The following is an 18,515-nucleotide window of genomic DNA, read 5'->3' as shown; positions in this document are numbered from 1 at the left end:
GAGGATCCATCAATCGCGATGGTCCTGCCCAATCCAGCTCTCTACCTACTGTAGAGGGAGATAAGGTCCCTGTAGTACATGTGAAGAACTTGTTGGGAAAAGCGGTTTGGGTTCTTCCAGCTTCTGGAGAGGGCAAAACTCTCCGTGGGACTGTTTTTGCTCAGGGACCTGGGTCTACCTGGTGGGTGAAACAGAAGAATGGGGATGTTCAGTGTTCTACCACAAGGGAATTTGATGTGGGGAGAGTGCCCTCAGTAATTCTATTAGCATGTATATATGTATATATGTATGTCGTATGTGTTTTTATATAATGCTTGTGAATCATTGTTTCTTTATGTGTATATATATATATATATTAAGCATGATGAAATGATGTTGAATAAGGGGTGGAATGTTATGGTTTTATGATTTTTGTTGTATTACTGATATTCCACATCATGACATCGCGTGGTGTATTGGGAGTTAAGGAGTTAATGCTCCAGCTCTGTGGATCGTCGATAGTTCTGGATGTACCTGTTTCAGAAGAGAACTACATTCCCCAGAGGACTTTGCGATGCTTTGCATTTTTACATATTTCCGCCCAGAGGGAAAGATAAAAACTGTCTGCGGTCACGGGACTCTCTCTTCCCTTCAGGACCGAGCTCGGCAGTGGGTGTTTGTTGCAGCCGTCCGCCTTCAGCGTTAGCGTAAGGCCTTCGGTTTATCGGACACTCTCTCTCTTGTTCATTTTATTTGATTCATTTGCCTCAATTCCAATTATATTATATTATATTATATTGTGTTATTTTTCTTTCTGCTATCTTATTTACTAAATTAGCTTTCCTCCTCAGATCGTTGCGGCTGTTTTGTTCCTAGGCCCATCTCCCTTCTCCTTTTTTTCCCTTTTCCCCTTCCCCTTCCCCAGGGTGTGGGCCCGTGGGTCCCCTGCCTCAATTGTCACGGTACTGGGTCAAACTGTCCCGCAAACCGGTGACAACTATCTATAGAACAACTCAAAATATACCATCATCTATACTACTTCTTTGTGAAGTACCATCCTTTGGAGTTATTTACCCCACACTAACACTAACCCTAACTCAAGCCCTAACCCTAACAATTATTGTAAATCTAAATCTATAAACCTAACAATAACACAAAGCCTATCTCTAAACCTAACCTTAACCCTAAAAATAACCTAACCATTCCCTAACCCTAAATTTAAGCGTTCCCTAACCCTAACAGTAACCCTAACCCGTTCCCTAACCCTAAACCCTAACCCTAACACCATCCCAAACCCAAACCAAACCCAAAACTTAACCCTAACCGTAAAACTAACTCAAGCCCTAACCCTAACCGTAACACTAAACATAATCCTAACCCTAACCCTACCCTAATCCTAACCTAAACCCTAACCCTAACCGCAACCCTAACCCTGAACTTATACCTAATCCAAAACCTTACACTAAGACAAATCCAAAATCAAAACGTAACCATATTACTAAAGCGAATCTTCACCTAACCCGCTGAAATTACCTATATCCTTCCCTAACACTTACTGTAAGACTAAATCTTTAACCCTAAACCTTACTCTAAACCTAACACTAATTCTAAAGCTATCACATACCCTAACCCTAACCCTAAATCCAATCATAGACTATCCAGTAACCTAAAATATACCCTAACACTTACTGTAAAACTAAAGCTTTAAACTTAAGCTTAAACCTAAGCCTAACCCTTACCCTCACATTAACCCTAAATCTTAGCCTAACCCTAACCCAAAACTTAACACTAACATAACCCTAAGAGTAACACCAACCCAAACCCTAACCCCAAACCTAACCCTAAACATAATCCTAAACATAACCCTAACCGTAACCCTAAGCCTAACCCTACCCTAACTGTATGGGAACTGCTGAATCACGGCCTGACTCATACCCTAACACTTACTGTAAAACTAAATATTTATACTTATCCTTAAACCTAACCCTAACCCTCACCCTAACCCTAAATCTTAGTCTAACCCTAACCATATAACTTAACCCTATCCCTAACACTAACCCCAACCCTAATCTGCACCCTAACCCTAACCCTAAGCCAAAACCTTACCTTAATACAAAATCAAACATAACCCTTCTACCAAAGCCAGTCTTCACCAAACCCGCTGAAATTACCTAAATCCTTCCCTAACACTTACTGTAAGACTAAATCTTTAACCCTAAACCTTGCCCTAACCCTAAACCTAACACTAAATCCAATCATACACCTAACCCTATACAATAACCTCAAACTTACTGTAAAACTAAATCTTTAAAGCTTACACCAACCCTAACACTAACACTAACACCAAATCTAACCCTAACCCTACCCTAACTGTATGGGAACTGCTGAATCATGGCCTGAAACACTGATTGGTCACCTGAGGTGAGCACCGAGTCAGCCATGGGGGCACAGGTGGAGGTGATACACCTGTGTGATTGGAATGGGGGGAGCCTGGCTCTACCTCTCCCAAAACCCATTTAAGGGCTGACCACCGCCAGGAAAGGATCTCTTCTCAGAGATCCCTTCCACGTGGAGTCCCCTGCGAGCCTTATCATCCTTGTGATAAAAATGAGTGCTGTATTTGTTAATCAAACCGACTCGAGACAGATGTGTCAGTGTTTTTCAGTGTTCTGCTTTCTGAAAACTATGTAGTTTGTAGAAGACTCAAAATACATGAATAAATGTTTTGTCTAAGAACTTTGGAATTGTGCAAATTGGAGCCACAGCGCTTAGTTCTAACAACTGGACAATGAACAACAGATAGCAGTGACCTTCTAAGAAACTGAAAAAAGAAAAATAAGTGAAAATCTCCTCTTAAGTGTGCATGATCGAAGCTGAAGAGGCCTACGGCCTTTTTCATCTCAATCACCAGGTGGCAGAGAACGACCCCCACATAACAGCCAGCGCAGCCCAGGAAGGGAAAGATAAACATGAATGTAGAGATAAGAAATAATAAATAGTGGGATCGAGAGGCTGCCGTTGCGCACCTCTGGTGGAGCAGAGACTCCCAGCCGCCCAGCGCTGTTTTGCTCGGTAATTGCTTGCTCAATAAATCTTTTACGGTTGGTAACGATTGGTGTGTATTGTTCTTCACACCTATAACAATCCTGAAGGTGAGCCATCTTCTCTTTTGTATTATTTGTACACTATCTATATAGAACAACTCAAAATATACCATCATCTATACTATTTTGTCACGGTGTTGTCCGTGACAGTGACCCAAGGGAAAACCGAGAAGGGAGAGGGGAGAGAAAAAGAAACTGCGTCAGTGGCCGCGCGGCCGCCCGAGCAGAGCCGCGCTCCGGGAGGGGGAGGGGGAAACGGCGGGAAGGGATGGGTCGACAAGAAAACAACGGCACGATTTGAGAAGGAACGGTAACTTTACTAAATCTAATAAAATTGAACAATTGAAAGAGAGAGAAAAAGTTTCAAACCAAAAGCTATGAGCTTACGCTAAGCAGGACCCGCAGGGGAAGCACACGTGCTGAACCTCCACGGCAGCCCAGAGCAACGCGCCCAGCCCGAGCGCCGCCTGCATCCGGTGCGGAGCTCCGCCCCTCCCCTCTGCTGCTCCCCCAGCATTAACTCCTTAACTGCTGCATGATGCTCTGATGTGGAATACCGGCATCAAAACCACAAAACCACAACATTCCACCCCTTATTCCACATCATCACATCATGCTTAACACACATCTATACATAACCAAACAGTAATAACATGAGTTACATAGAAACATATATATATATATATACATACATACACACGTAATTACAGACTGCATTCCCCCAGCATCAAATTCCCTTGTGGGACACACTGGACGTCCCCATTTTTATCCATTACCCACCAGGTGCACCCAGGTCCCTGCGCAAAAACGGTTCCACGGAGGGTTTTGCCCTTTCCAGAGGCTGGAAGGACCCACACCGCTTTTCCCAACATGCTCCTCACATGTACCACAGGGACCTTATCTCCCTCTATGGTCTGTAGGGAGCCGGACTGTGTAGGACCCTCTCGGTTGACTGATCCCCTAGTGTTGACCAGCCATGTGGTTTCTGCCAGATGCTTCTCCCAGTGCTTGAATGTCCCACCACCCATTGCTCTCAACGTGGTTTTTAACAACCCGTTGTAGCGCTCGATCTTACCAGCAGCTGGTGCATGGTAGGGGATATGGTAGATCCATTCAATGCCGTGTTCTTTGGCCCAGATATCCACAAGAGAATTTTTGAAATGAGTCCCATTATCGGACTCAATTCTCTCTGGAGTGCCATGTCTCCATAGGACTTGTCTCTCGAGCCCTAAGATGGTGTTTCGGGCGGTAGCATGGGGTACTGCGTATGTCTCAAGCCACCCAGTGGTCGCCTCCACCATGGTGAGCACGTAACGCTTACCATCGCGAGTTCGTGGCAAGGTGATATAATCAACCTGCCACGCCTCCCCATATTTATACTTTTCCCATCGCCCTTCCTGCCAGAGGGGTTTCATCCTCTTGGCCTGTTTAATTATGGCACATGTGTCACAGTCATGGATAACCTGTGCAACGGCATCCATAGTTAAGTCCACCCCTCGGTCTCTAGCCCACTTATAGGTCGCATCCCTTCCTTGATGGCCAGAGGTCTCATGGGCCCACCGAGCTAAAAATAGCTCTCCTTTGTTCTGCCAGTCCAAATCGATCTGAGACACCTCAATTCTGGCAGCTCGATCTACCTGATGGTTATTTTTCTGTTCTTCAGTAGCTCGATTCTTGGGCACATGAGCATCTACATGGCGCACCTTTACACCCAACCTTTTTGTTCGGGCAGCAATGTCTTTCCACAGTTCAGCAGCCCAAATAGGTTTACCCTTCCGTTGCCAGTTGTCCTGTTCCCACTGCTGCAACCACCCCCATAAAGCATTTGCCACCATCCAAGAGTCAGTATAAAGATATAGCATGGGCCACCTCTCCCGTTCAGCCACATCTAAGGCCAGCTGGACGGCCTTTACCTCCGCAAATTGGCTTGACTCTCCTTCTCCTTCGGTGGCCTCTGCAACTCGTCGTGTGGGGCTCCACACAGCAGCCTTCCATCTGCGATGCTTCCCAACAATACGACACGATCCATCAGTGAAGAGGGCATACGTCTTTTCATTCTCTAGTAGTTCGTTATATGGTGGGGCCTCTTTAGCACGTGGTATCTCCTCTGATGGGGATGTTCCAAATTTCTTGCCTTCAGGCCAGTCCATGATCACCTCCAGGATTCCTGGACGGTTGAGGTTCCCCATCCGAGCTCGCTGTGTAATCAGTGCAATCCACTTACTCCAGGTGGCATCGGTAGCATGATGGGTGGGGGGAACCTTTCCTTTGAACATCCAATTCAGCACTGGCAGTCGAGGTGCCAGGAGGAGCTGTGTCTCAGTACCAATTACTTCAGAGGCAGCCCAAACCCCCTCGTATGCGGCCAAAATCTCCTTCTCAGTTGGAGTGTAGCACTCCTCTGAACCCCTGTACGCTCTGCTCCAAAATCCAAGGGGTCGGCCTCGGGTCTCCCCAGAGGCTCTTTGCCACAGACTCCAAGTGGGACCTTTCTCTCCAGCAGCAGTGTAGAGGATGTTTTTCACATCCTGTCCCAACCGAACTGGCCCCAGGGCCACAGCACGGGCTATCTCCTGCTTGATTTGCTCAAAGGCCTGCTGCTGTTCAGGACCCCATGCAAAATTATTCTTCTTCCGAGTCACTTGATAGAGGGGGCTTACTATGAGGCTGTAGTTTGGGATGTGCATCCTCCAAAAACCTACTACACCCAGAAAAGACTGTGTCTCTTTCTTGCTAGTGGGTGGTGACATACTGGTGATTTTGTCAATCACATCTCCTGGAATGTGACGACGTCCATCTTGCCATTTTACTCCTAGGAACTGAATTTCTTGGGCAGGTCCCTTCACTTTGTTCCGTTTAATAGCAAAACCAGCACCCAGAAGAATTTGGATTATTTGCTCTCCTTTTTTAAAAACTTCCTCTGCTGTATCACCCCACACAACAATGTCATCAATATACTGGAGGTGCTCAGGTGCCCCACCCTGTTCCAGTGTGGTTTGAATCAGCCCATGGCAGATGGTTGGGCTGTGTTTCCACCCCTGGGGCAAACGGTTCCAGGTGTACTGAACGCCCCTCCAGGTGAAAGCAAACTGTGGTCTGCACTCTGTGGCCAAAGGAATAGAAAAGAATGCATTGGCAATGTCTATAGTGGCATACCACTTGGCTGCTTTTGACTCCAGTTCATACTGCAGCTCCAACATATCTGGCACAGCAGCACTCAGTGGGGGTGTGACTTCATTTAGGCCACGGTAATCTACCGTCAGCCTCCATTCTCCACTGGCTTTACGCACCGGCCATATGGGGCTGTTAAAAGGTGAGTGAGTCTTGCTGATCACTCCCTGGCTCTCTAGCTGACGGATCAAGTTATGAATGGGGAGCAAGGAATCCCTGTTGGTGCGGTACTGCCGTCTGTGCACTGTTTTTGTAGCGATAGGTACCTGCTGCTCTTTCACTTTCAGTACCCCCACAACAGACGGATCTTCTGACAGGCCAGGTAAAACAGACAGCTGCTGAATGTTGTCTGCATCTACAGCAGCTATTCCAAAAGCCCATCGGTATCCCTTGGGATCCTTGAAATGTCCCCTTCTGAGATAGTCAATACCGAGTATGCATGGAGCCCCCTGTCCAGTCACTATGGGATGCTTCTGCCAGGTTTTACCGGTGAGGCTTATTTCTGCCTCCAACACAGACAGTTCCTGAGAACCCCCAGTCACTCCAGAAATATGAATCAATTCTGTCCCTTTATAACTCGAGGGCATCAGAGTGCACTGTGCACCAGTGTCCACCAGTGCCTTATATCTTTGTGGCTCTAATGTGCCAGGCCATTGAATCCACACAGTCCAATACACTCTGTTATCCCTTTCCCTCCCCTGGCTGAGGGCAGGGCCCCTCTATTGGTTACCTGCAGTGACGGGAGCAATTTCATTGGTGGCTGATCTCTGCTGTAGTTCTCTCACCCGTGCTCGCAGTACAGGAGTGGGTTTTTTATGCCACTTCCTCATGTCCTCTCCGAGTAGTGGTAACAGTGACTCCATCATCATCGCTGTCTTCTCCATGTCTCTCACTTTTCTTAGTGGCCTTTTTAGGTGGTGGTGGTGGTGGTGGTGCTGAGGAGGGCCCCTCGCCTGGATCTTCCTTTTTTTTCTCTGCTTCTTCTTCTTTCCGTTCTAGGCGCGAGGACGGCCGTGTCCATTTCTGGCCTTCCACAGGGGCAACCGACACTGATACCGGTGCTTCCTGTGATTGGTCAGGTCTAACTTCGAGGTTTTCATTTTTGCTTTGGACCTTGGTTTGGAAACCATTTCTCTCCAGAACATCAATTATGGCTCGATAAGCACAAGCCAGACCCCAAACAATACATTCCTTCTCAGATCGTCCTGAGTCACATGACTCCTTACCTAAACACTCACTGAATTTCTCAGGGTCCCACAGGTGCTCAAGATCAAAATTGCATAACACCGGGGGTCCCCACGCTTCCAATTTCTTTCCTAATTTTTTCCACCTTCCCTGCCATTCAACACTCTCTGGTTTTGAGGAACGCTCCCTCCACATGATGTAAATTACTATTGCAGAGAGTGCATTCAGAAAAACAGATAACACAGTTGCCGGGCTGACATCTTGAATATAGGTAAAGACCTGAAAAGAGTAATTGGAAACCGTTCCAAATGCCGCATAATCTGTCACGTTAGCCAGGGTGTTTAGGTAGGAGGCATGTAACCCCCTCAGCACACTAAAGTAGCTGTATATCCACATTACTCCGGTGCTGAACGCGAGGAGCTTAAAAAGACGCCAGCATGCTATGAGGTACATGAAAAACCTTAGTCCACTCTGCACCAGATTTACAATGGAGTGCCAATACTGCACTGCCCGCATCCTCCACCAATAATTGTCACGGTGTTGTCCGTGACAGTGACCCAAGGGAAAACCGAGAAGGGAGAGGGGAGAGAAAAAGAAACTGCGTCAGTGGCCGCGCGGCCGCCCGAGCAGAGCCGCGCTCCGGGAGGGGGAGGGGGAAACGGCGGGAAGGGATGGGTCGACAAGAAAACAACGGCACGATTTGAGAAGGAACGGTAACTTTACTAAATCTAATAAAATTGAACAATTGAAAGAGAGAGAAAAAGTTTCAAACCAAAAGCTATGAGCTTACGCTAAGGAGGACCCGCAGGGGAAGCACACGTGCTGAACCTCCACGGCAGCCCAGAGCAACGCGCCCAGACCGAGCGCCGCCTGCATCCGGTGCGGAGCTCCGCCCCTCCCCTCTGCTGCTCCCCCAGCATTAACTCCTTAACTGCTGCATGATGCTCTGATGTGGAATACCGGCATCAAAACCACAAAACCACAACATATTTATTTCTGAAGTATCATCCTTGGGAGTTATTTACAACACATTAACCCTAACCCTAACTCAAGCCCTAACCCTAACCCTAACAATTACTGTAAATCTAAAACTATATACTTAACACTAACCCTAAACCTAACCTTAACGCTAGCACAAACCCAAACCTTAACCCTAAACCTAACCCTAACCCTAACCTTAACCCGACCCTAACCCTAACAGTAACCAAAGCTTAACCCTAACCCTATCCCAAACCCAAACCGAACCCAAAATTTTACTCTCACCCTAACCCTAATACTAACCCTAACCTCTACCCTAACCATATCCTTTATAAACAACCGAAACACCAACACCAACCCCAAACAAACGCGTAATCCCTATCCCTAACCCTAACCTTAACCCATAACCTTACCCTTATCCTAACCGTAACCCTAACCCTTACCAAAACCCCAAACACAACCCCAACCCTAAAACCTAACCCAAACGTAACCCTAACACTAAACCTAAACCTAACCCTAACCCTAAACCTAATCTATGACCCTAAACCTGAAGCCTTACCCTAACCCTTAGCCTAACCCTAGCCCTAATCCTGACCCAAAACCAAACTCTAACCCAAATCCTAACCCTAACCCTAACACTAAACCTAACCTTATCCTTAACATTAACACTAACTCCAATCTCTACGGGAACCTTAAACGAAACCCATACCCGTAACTCCTAACCCTAACCTTAACCTTAACACTAACCCTTCCCCAAAAGCAACCACAAGCACAAACCCTAACCTTAAAACGAACCCTAACCCTAACCTTAATCACTTACCCTTTTCCATAACACTAAAACGAACCCTAACCCTAACACTAACCCTAACCCTAATCCTAACACTGGTACTACGCCTACCCCAAATGCAACCACAAGCACAAACCATAATCCTATCCCTAAACCTTAGCCTACCCGTACTCCAAAACCAGGCACAAGCGCTAACACTAATCCTATCGGTAAATTTTAACCTACCCCAAAAGCAACCACAACAATCCGTAAATTTTAACCTACCCCAAAAGCAACCCTAACCCTAATCCTAACCCTAACCCTAACCCTAACCATACCCCTAAACCAAACTCTAACCCTAAACGCTTTCAAATCTTTTCAAATAATCAGGTCCGAATGGAGTGGAAAAGTCTGGCTGTAATCGCTCCTAACTGTGGATTAGGCTTGAAAAAGTTTGTGTCTCCTACAGTTCAGAAGGCAGAATGCTAATCAGTCGGCTGCCTTGCGCTGTAAAGCGGCTTATATCCACTGCCAGCTGAGGTCTGATTCCAACACTACGCAGTTTACTCTTATATCAGACTTCGTTCATGGTGTTTTTAGAAAAGATGGGATGCCCCCTATGTTAGCCAGGGGGGATTTTCTGTTCTCTGCAGGCTCAGCAAGCACTCGCAGAGAATGATAGCATCAGACCTTCATTTCAGTACACATTTTCACATTTTTTCTTTAACATTTTTTGATGACCTTTCATATTCCTAAGAAACAAAACTTCTCTCAATTTTTCCTTTTCATACAAACGGACATTATTGATTCCTTTCCCAAAATTGTATGCTGTTCTGATCTTACCAGTGTAGAGGCGAAATTTGAGTGAAGCTGGCTCCTCTCGCAGCCTCTGATGTCTGTCCAACCGGACCGAATATTTCCCAACAAACTTCATCACCGGAGCATCGCAGATAAGCATGTACGAAACTTAGCTGAAACGGCAACAAACGTCAAACTCGAATCGCTCTTAACAGCGGATTCCTCTTGAAACACATCAATCGCGGTTTCTGCTCTTTGAGCCGATGAAGAAAGAAGCGCTTCAGCCGGCTCTCGTTCTTTGAAGAGCGGCTTTAAAACGTAGCCTGCTGCGGTCTGTTTCCAAAATAAAAGCGATTACCCCTTTGACAGAAGCCGTTCCTGGCGTTGTCGATAGAGATGGAGAGGACCCCGGTTTTAAGCTGGGGGAAAGATTCTATTCCCTTTCTGCTCTGCTGCGGTCGGCAATATATGTCTGCATCAGTCGTTCATCTCCGTTCACGTCTTCACACTTTATTCTAGAAAGTTATTAATGTCTTTTTCTTCGTGAAACTTTGCCAATCTCCGTTTCCTTTACGCACACACTAGCGTTATTGATTCCTTTCTAAAAATTGTATGCTGTTCTGATCTTACCAGTGTAGAGGCAATTTGAGTGAAGCTGGCTCCTCTCGCAGATTCTGGTGTCTGTCAAACCGGAACGAATATTTCCCAACAGACTTCATCACCGGAGCATCGCAGATTAGCATTTACGGAACTGAGCCGAATCGGCGACGAACGTCAAACTCGAATCGCTCTTAACCGCGGAATCCGCTTGAAACGCATCAATCGAGTTTTCTGCTGCTTGAGCCGCTGAAGAAAGACGCGTTTCAGACGGCTGCCGTTCACTGCAGTGCGGTTTTAAAACGTAGCCTGCTGCGGTCTCTTTCCGACATAAAAGCGATTACCCATTTGACAGACTCCGTTCCTGGCGTTGTCGATAGAGATGAGGAGGTCCCCGGTGTTAGGCTGGGGGAAAGATTGTGTTCCCTTTCTGCTCTGCTGTCGTCTGCAATATATGTCTTCATCCGTCGTTCATCTCCGTTCACGTTTTCACACTTTATTCTAGAAAGTTATTAATATCTTTTTCTTCATGAAACTTCGTCAATCTCCGTTTCCTTTACGCACATACTAGCGTTATTGATTCCTTTCTAAAAATTGTATGCTGTTCTGATCTTACCAGTGTAGAGGCAATTTGAGTGAAGCTGGCTCCTCTCGCAGATTCTGGTGTCTGTCAAACCGGAACGAATATTTCCCAACAGACTTCATCACCGGAGCATCGCAGATTAGCATTTACGGAACTGAGCCGAATCGGCGACGAACGTCAAACTCGAATCGCTCTTAACCGCGGAATCCGCTTGAAACGCATCAATCGAGTTTTCTGCTGCTTGAGCCGCTGAAGAAAGACGCGTTTCAGACGGCTGCCGTTCACTGAAGTGCGGTTTTAAAACGTAGCCTGCTGCGGTCTCTTTCCGACATAAAAGTGATTACCCTTTTGACAGACTCCGTTCCTGGCGTTGTCGATAGAGATGAGGAGGTCCCCGGTGTTAGGCTGGGGGAAAGATTGTGTTCCCTTTCTGCTCTGCTGCGGTCGGCAATTTATGTCTGCATCAGTCGTTCATCTCCGTTCACGTTTTCACACTTTATTCTAGAAAGTTATTAATATCTTTTTCTTCGTGAAACTTCGTCAATCTCCGTTTCCTTTACGCACACACTAGCGTTATTGATTCCTTTCTAAAAACTGTATGCTGTTCTGATCTTACCAGTGTAGAGGCGAAATTTGAGCGAAGCTGGCTCCTCTCGCAGCCTCTGGTGTCTGTCGAACCGGAACGAATATTTCCCAACAAACTTCATCACCGGAGCATCGCAGATGAACCTGAACGAAACTGAGCCGAGTCGGCAACGAACGACAAACTCGAATCGCTCTTAACCGCGGATTCCTCTTGAAACACATCAACCGTGGTTTCTGCTGCTCTTTGAGCTGATGAAGAAAGACGGGTTTCAGCCGGCTGCCGTTCACTGATGTGCGGCTTTAAAACGTAGCCTGCTGCGGTCTGTTTCCAAAATAAAAGCGATTACCCTTTTGACAGACTCCTTTCCTGGCGTTGTCGATAGAGATGGAGGGGGCCCCGGTTTTAAGCTGGGGGAAAGATTCTGTTCCCTTTCTGCTCTGCTGCGGTCGGCAATATATGTCTGCCTCAGACGATCTTTTCCGTCCACGTATTCACACTTTTTTTCTGAATTTTCTCGATGCCTTTTTCTTTCACCACTGAATCATCGCATCTCCCCGTTTATTTTTCTGTCACACAGACATTATTGATTCCCTTCCTGAAATTGTATGCTGTTCTGATCTTACCAGTGTAGAGGCGAAATTTGAGTGAAGCTGGCTCCTCTCGCAGATTCTGATGTCTGTCCAACCGGACCGAATATTTCCCAGCAAACTTCATCACCGGAGCATCGCAAATAAGCATGTACGAAACTGAGCCGAATCGGCAACGAACGACAAACTCGAATCGCTCTTAACCGCGGATTCCTCTTGAAACACATTAACCGCGGTTTCTGCTGCTCTTTGAGCCGCTGAAGAAAGAAGCTCTTCAGCCTGCTGCACAGCACTGAAGTGCGGCTTTAAAACGTAGCCTGCTGCGGTCTGTTTCCAAAATAAAAGCGATTACCCCTTTGACAGAATCCGTTCCTGGCGTTGTCGATAGAGATGGAGAGGACCCCGGTTTTAAGCTGGGGGAATGATTCTATTCCCTTTCTGCTCTGCTGCGGTCGGCAATATATGTCTGCATCAGTCGTTCATCTCCGTTCACGTCTTCACACTTTATTCTAGAAAGTTATTAATGTCTTTTTCTTCGTGAAACTTTGCCAATCTCCGTTTCCTTTACGCACACACTAGCGTTATTGATTCCTTTCTAAAAATTGTATGCTGTTCTGATCTTACCAGTGTAGAGGCAATTTGAGTGAAGCTGGCTCCTCTCGCAGATTCTGGTGTCTGTCAAACCGGAACGAATATTTCCCAACAGACTTCATCACCGGAGCATCGCAGATTAGCATTTACGGAACTGAGCCGAATCGGCGACGAACGTCAAACTCGAATCGCTCTTAACCGCGGAATCCGCTTGAAACGCATCAATCGAGTTTTCTGCTGCTTGAGCCGCTGAAGAAAGACGCTCTTCAGCCTGCTGCACAGCACTGAAGTGCGGCTTTAAAACGTAGCCTGCTGCGGTCTGTTTCCAAAATAAAAGCGATTACCCTTTTGACAGACTCCGTTCCTGGCGTTGTCGATAGAGATGAGGAGGTCCCCGGTGTTAGGCTGGGGGAAAGATTGTGTTCCCTTTCTGCTCTGCTGCGGTCGGCAATTTATGTCTGCATCAGTCGTTCATCTCCGTTCACGTTTTCACACTTTATTCTAGAAAGTTATTAATATCTTTTTCTTCGTGAAACTTCGTCAATCTCCGTTTCCTTTACGCACACACTAGCGTTATTGATTCCTTTCTAAAAACTGTATGCTGTTCTGATCTTACCAGTGTAGAGGCGAAATTTGAGCGAAGCTGGCTCCTCTCGCAGCCTCTGGTGTCTGTCGAACCGGAACGAATATTTCCCAACAAACTTCATCACCGGAGCATCGCAGATGAACCTGAACGAAACTGAGCCGAGTCGGCAACGAACGACAAACTCGAATCGCTCTTAACCGCGGATTCCTCTTGAAACACATCAACCGTGGTTTCTGCTGCTCTTTGAGCTGATGAAGAAAGACGGGTTTCAGCCGGCTGCCGTTCACTGATGTGCGGCTTTAAAACGTAGCCTGCTGCGGTCTGTTTCCAAAATAAAAGCGATTACCCTTTTGACAGACTCCTTTCCTGGCGTTGTCGATAGAGATGGAGGGGGCCCCGGTTTTAAGCTGGGGGAAAGATTCTGTTCCCTTTCTGCTCTGCTGCGGTCGGCAATATATGTCTGCCTCAGACGATCTTTTCCGTCCACGTATTCACACTTTTTTTCTGAATTTTCTCGATGCCTTTTTCTTTCACCACTGAATCATCGCATCTCCCCGTTTATTTTTCTGTCACACAGACATTATTGATTCCCTTCCTGAAATTGTATGCTGTTCTGATCTTACCAGTGTAGAGGCGAAATTTGAGTGAAGCTGGCTCCTCTCGCAGATTCTGATGTCTGTCCAACCGGACCGAATATTTCCCAGCAAACTTCATCACCGGAGCATCGCAAATAAGCATGTACGAAACTGAGCCGAATCGGCAACGAACGACAAACTCGAATCGCTCTTAACCGCGGATTCCTCTTGAAACACATTAACCGCGGTTTCTGCTGCTTGAGCCGCTGAAGAAAGACGCTCTTCAGCCTGCTGCACAGCACTGAAGTGCGGCTTTAAAATGTAGCCTGCTGCGGTCTGTTTCCAAAACAAAAGCGATTACCCCTTTGACAGAATCCGATCCTGGCGTTGTCGATAGAGATGAGGAGGTCCCCGGTGTTAGGCTGGGGGAAAGATTGTGTTCCCTCTCTGCTCTGCTGCCGTCTGCAATATATGTCTGCATCAGTCGTTCACCTCCGTTCACGTTTTCAAACTTTATTCTAGAAAGTTATTAATGTCTTTTTCTTCGTGAAACTTCGTCAATCTCCGTTTCCTTTACGCACACACTAGCGTTATTGATTCCTTTCTAAAAATTGTATGCTGTTCTGATCTTACCAGTGTAGAGGCGAAATTTGAGCGAAGCTGGCTCCTCTCGCAGCCTCTGGTGTCTGTCGAACCGGAACGAATATTTCCCAACAAACTTAATCACCGGAGCATCGCAGATGAGCCCGAACGAAACTGAGCCGAGTCGGCAACGAACGACAAACTCGAATCGCTCTTAACCGCGGATTCCTCTTGAAACACATCAACCGCGGTTTCTGCTGCTCTTTGAGCCGCTGAAGAAAGACGCGTTTCAGCCTGCTGCCGTTCACTGAAGTGCGGCTTTAAAACGTAGCCTGCTGCGGTCTGTTTCCAAAATAAAAGCGATTACCCTTTTGACAGAATCCGTTCCTGGCGTTGTCGATAGAGATGGGGAGGACCCCGGTGTTAGGCTGGGGGAAAGATTGTGTTCCCTTTCTGCTCTGCTGCCGTCTGCAATATATGTCTGCATCAGACGTTCACCTCCGTCCTCGTTTTCATACATTTTCCTACCGTTTTTGATGTCTGTTACTCTTATCCCTGGAACATCGTATCTCCTCGTTTATTTTTCATACACACGGATATTACTGATTACTTTTCCGAAATTGAATGCTCTTTGAGCGTATATCAGTATAGAAGCGAAATTTGAGTGAAGCTGGCTTCTCTCGCAGATTCTGGTGTCTGTTCAACCGGTTCGAATATTTCCTCTGTAAAATTAATCACCGGAGCATCGAAGATGAGTCTGGACGAATCTGAGCCGAATCGGCGACGAACGTCAAACTCGAATCGCTCTTAACCGCGGAATCCGCTTGAAACGCATCAATCGCGTTTTCTGCTGCCTCAGCCGCTGAAGAAAGACGCGAATCAGCCGGCTGCCCTGCACTTTAGCCGATTCTGACCTGCTAAGCTGAATAAATTAGAGAAGTTTTTATAGCACGGAAAAAACACCTATAAACTTCGTGGAATAGTATTTTTAATTTTTATTTAATTTTGAACATTTTAAAATTTGTCAGTACTACTTTGTAATGTTGACTAAAGTCAAAATATGTTTGAAATTCGTTGTCAGGATCTTATACATTTCACGATAGCTTCTTTCTTTGACGGATCGCGTGCGATTTTTAAAACAAGAGAAATGAGTACAGCCACGGATTTATTGCAAGTGTGTTTAATGAACAACACTTATGCAGAGCTTTATCTCAAGCAGAAAAACAAAATGTCATGTCATGGTCAATATGTCAATTGGCAGCTCAGTATTTGCCCACACTCAAAATTGATTTTAACAATATCAATAACATTCCAACTCATCCTAATCCTAAATCTATTCATAAAATGCAAACAAACCCTGTTTCTTACGCAAATATTAAATCAAATCCTAACCCTAACATAAAATCATCCCAGACCCTAACCCTTACCGTAAACGTAACCTTATCTTTAACCATAACACTAACACCCTAACCCAAACACTACAACAAACCAAAACTCTAAACCGAGCACTATAGCTGATCATACGATAGACCCTATCCCTTTCTCTAGGACTAAAAACCAACTAAACTCGAAGTCTATCCCTATGCCAAATACAAGCACTAAACGTGTTCAAAACACTATTTCTATTCCTATTTTTGAACCTTATCCAATCACAAAACAAATCCAGGGCTTAAACCTTCTTTCACCCTAACGCTCATACTTACCCTACACCACAATTAACAAGAAATTTAACCCTACCTCTATTCTTTAAACCTAGCACTAACCCTATACCTATTACCCTATAACTTAAACTAACCCTAAGCTCAACCCTAATGCTAACCCTAACTCTAAACATAACCCAAATCCTAACCCTAACCCTAACCCCTAACACTAACCCTAACACTAACCCAAACAATAACCGTAACCCTAACCCTACCCTAACCATAAGCCTAACCCTAACTTTAACCTTAACCCCAACACCAACCCCAAACCCAACCCAAACCCCAACTGTTATCCCTAGCTCAACCACAAGCCAGAAGCCAAACCCTAACCCCGTAACCCTAACCCTAAACCTAACTCTAACCAATCCCAACAACTATCCCAACACCAGCCCCACCCTATCACTAACACCAACCCAAACCCAAACAATAATATCTAAAAACTAACGCTAACCCTAACCCCAACCCCAACCCCAACCCAAACCCCAACCAAAATCCCAACCCCAACATTAATCCTAACCCTAAACCTAACCTAAACCTAAACCTAACCCTAACCCAAGCCAGAACCCTAACCCTAAACCTAACCCAAACCCCAGACGCAACCCAAACCCCAACCCCAACCCTTATCCTAAAGCTAAAATTAACCTTAACCCTAACCCTAACCCTAAGCTTAAGCCTAAACCTAACCCAAGCCATAACCCTAACCCTAAAACTAACCTTACCCTAACACCAACACTAACCCTAAACCTAAATCTAACCCTAACTGTAATCCTAACCCTAACACTAAACCTAAACCTAACTCTAAACCAATCCCAACCCCTACCCCTACCCCAACCCCAACCCCAAACCCAGCTCCAACACTTACCCAACCTCAACAACAACCCCAACCAAACACTAACCCCTGAACAATAAACGTAACGCTACCAATAAACCAAACTCTAACACTTACCCATACCCCAACCCCAACCCCAAAATCTAACCCTAAACCTAAAAAAACCCTAACACTAAACCTAATCCTAAACCTAGCCCTAACACTAATCCTTAATCATAACCCTAACCCTAACCTTAAATCTAACCCAAATTCTAAAACACTTAAACCTAACCCTAACACAGCCCCAAACCCAAACCCAAACCCAACCCCAAGTCCAACAACACCTAAACCCTAAGTGTAACACTAACTGTAACCTTAACCCTAATATTAAACATACCCCTATCTATACCCTAACCCTAACCCTAACCCATAGCCCTAAACCTAACCCTAACCCAAACCCATACCCTGACCCTAATTCTAAACCTAACCCAAACCCAAACACTACCCTAATCCTAACCCAACCCCAATCGCAACCCCAACCCCAAACCCAAAACCAATGCCAACAACACCTAACAACTAACGGTAACCCTAACCCACACCCTAAAACTAATCCTCAACCATCCCCTAAACTTAAACCTACACCTATTCGTGCACTAACCCTATACCAAGCCCTAACCCTAACCCAATCACAAACCCTAACCCTAGCCCTACACCAAAACCTAACACTAACACTAACTAACCCTAACACTATCAAACCCTAACCCTGAACCGAACCCTGACCCTAACACTAATGCTAAACCTAAACCTATACCTAACCCTAACTCTAACCCTAAATCTATCCCTAACACTAACACTAACCCTAACACTAACCCTTAACCTAAATTTAAATCCAACTCAAATCCTTACCCTAACCATTAACCCTAACACTATCACTAAGCCTACCACAACCCCAATTCCTACACCAAACCCAAACCCTAGACAAACAAAAACACCTTAACCCTAACCTTAACCCTATACCTTCCCCTATCACTACCCTAAACCAAACACTAAACCTAGCCCTAAACCTAACCCTAACCCTAACCCTAACCCTAACCCTAACCCTAACCCTACCCTAACCCTAACCCTAACCCTAACCCTAACTCTGAACCTAACCCTAAACCTAACCCTAAACCCAAACCTAACCCTAAGCCTAAATCCAACAGCAACCCGAACCCGAACACTAACCCCTAACCCCAAACCTAACACTAACCCTAAGCGTAAGCCTAACCCTACTCTAACCCTTAACTCTAAACCTCAACCTAACTCTAAAGAACACTAAACACTAAACCCAAAGCCTAAG

Source organism: Cyrtonyx montezumae, unplaced genomic scaffold (genome assembly GCF_038088225.1).
Source record: "Cyrtonyx montezumae isolate F1298 unplaced genomic scaffold, pur_monq_1.0 scaffold_6, whole genome shotgun sequence".
NCBI classification, from domain to species: domain Eukaryota; kingdom Metazoa; phylum Chordata; class Aves; order Galliformes; family Odontophoridae; genus Cyrtonyx; species Cyrtonyx montezumae.
This window is presented reverse-complemented; position numbering follows the sequence as displayed.